Raw genomic sequence first — 2,500 nt, 5'->3', positions numbered from 1 at the left:
GTACCTTAACCTAACCTATATTGGGCCTTAACCTAACCTATATTGGGCCTTAACCTAACCTATATTGGGCCTTAACCTAACCTATATTGGGCCTTAACCTAACCTATATTGGGCCTTAACGTAACCCACGTTGCGCCTTAACGTAACCCACGTTGCGCCTTAACGTAACCCACGTTGCGCCTTAACGTAACCCACGTTGCGCCTTAACGTAACCCACGTTGCGCCTTAACGTAACCCACGTTGCGCCTTAACCTAACCCATATTGCGCCTTAACCTAACCCATATTGCGCCTTACCCTAACCCATATTGCGCCTTAACCTAACCCATATTGTGCCTTAACCTAACCTATATTGTACCTTAACCTAACCCATATTGTACCTTAACCTAACCTATATTGTACCTTAACCTAACCTATATTGTACCTTAACCTAACCTATATTGTACCTTAACCTAACCCATATTGCGCCTTAACCTAACCCATATTGCGCCTTAACCTAACCCATATTGCGCCTTAACCTAACCCATATTGCGCCTTAACCTAACCCATATTGCGCCTTAACCTAACCCATATTGCGCCTTAACCTAACCCATATTGCGCCTTAACCTAACCCATATTGCGCCTTAACCTAACCCATATTGCGCCTTAACCTAACCCATATTGTACCTTAACCTAACCCATATTGTACCTTAACCTAACCTATATTGTACCTTAACCTAACCTATATTGTACCTTAACCTAACCTATATTGTACCTTAACCTAACCTATATTGGGCCTTAACCTAACCTATATTGGGCCTTAACCTAACCTATATTGGGCCTTAACCTAACCTATATTGGGCCTTAACCTAACCTATATTGGGCCTTAACGTAACCCACGTTGCGCCTTAACGTAACCCACGTTGCGCCTTAACGTAACCCACGTTGCGCCTTAACGTAACCCACGTTGCGCCTTAACGTAACCCACGTTGCGCCTTAACGTAACCCACGTTGCGCCTTAACGTAACCCACGTTGCGCCTTAACGTAACCCACGTTGCGCCTTAACCCAACACACGTTGCGCCTTAACCCAACACACGTTGGGCCTTAACCCAACACACGTTGGGCCTTAACCCAACACACGTTGGGCCTTAACCCAACACACGTTGGGCCTTAACCCAACACACGTTGGGCCTTAACCCAACACACGTTGGGCCTTAACCCAACACACGTTGGGCCTTAACCCAACACACGTTGGGCCTTAACCCAACACACGTTGGGCCTTAACCCAACACACGTTGGGCCTTAACCCAACACACGTTGGGCCTTAACCCAACACACGTTGGGCCTTAACCCAACACACGTTGGGCCTTAACCCAACACACGTTGGGCCTTAACCCAACACACGTTGGGCCTTAACCCAACACACGTTGGGCCTTAACCCAACACACGTTGGGCCTTAACCCAACACACGTTGGTCCTTAACCCAACACACGTTGGGCCTTAACCCAACACACGTTGGGCCTTAACCTGCTCTGTAATTGTCATACGACGCGTTAAATTAGTGTGGTGTTGCCTAACTGCAACCCCCGCAATATAGTTTGCTACTCGCACTGCCTGGTCCCCAGAGTATCGCTTCATGTTAAACACCTTGCAGCTATACACTGTAATGCGGATGGCAGCAGGACGTACATGCTCAATGCCCTTCGCAGTTGTTCATTGGCATTTGCATGGCGAAGCACAGCCTACGTTGTGGTACGGCGTGTGTCAACTGTCCGCTGATGTTGTACGTCCAAATCACACACTGTACTGCACATTGGTCCTCATGTACTGAATGATACATCGTGGTACATGTGTGACCGTACCACGACTGCGCCAACAACGGCGAACCATACGGTCCAAATATTGTGCACTCAGCTACGTGTCGTCTCCCTATAAGAGCTGGATTGCAGTATGGTATGCCGTGGATGGCGATCAGCATGAGCCGTCTGTTGATGTAGTGGCGCGTGTTGTCAGACGTAGTCGTCTCTTCTCACACACCGTGATAGCATGGTGCACTGCGTTCCACATCTGCGACATGCGACAGAGGCCGGTTGACAGTCGTTCGCGCAATGGACATCGCATACGTACGGGGGCCACCTTCCACGTGTTCGCGAAGCGTGCACATGTTGTTGCGTGTATGTGGGCAGACATAGTGTGTCGTGACACCTGACACAGGCATGCAACAATCGTTGAATTTGCAAATGGCGATGGACGTCTACGTTTGCTGGTGACGTTACGCAAATGAACAACTGGTAAACGGTTGTGGTGCGGTTGTTCTCGCTAGAGGTGAATCAGTGATGGCGACGATCGGTTGAGCTACCAACCGGTTGTTTCAGCGATACCCACCATGCCCACGAACGTGAATGGCATGTGGGTGTGAAGCGATACGCGGCGGTGGCTGGGTGGGACCGTCCCCGGCCGGTGAGGGGGGGCCTCCCGGCGTGCTGGCCGCGCGGTGCGTGGGCGCACGCGCTACAGCCGG

The sequence above is a fragment of the Schistocerca americana genome, unplaced genomic scaffold (assembly GCF_021461395.2).
Source record: "Schistocerca americana isolate TAMUIC-IGC-003095 unplaced genomic scaffold, iqSchAmer2.1 HiC_scaffold_405, whole genome shotgun sequence".
Taxonomy (NCBI): Eukaryota; Metazoa; Arthropoda; class Insecta; order Orthoptera; family Acrididae; genus Schistocerca; species Schistocerca americana.
This window is presented reverse-complemented; position numbering follows the sequence as displayed.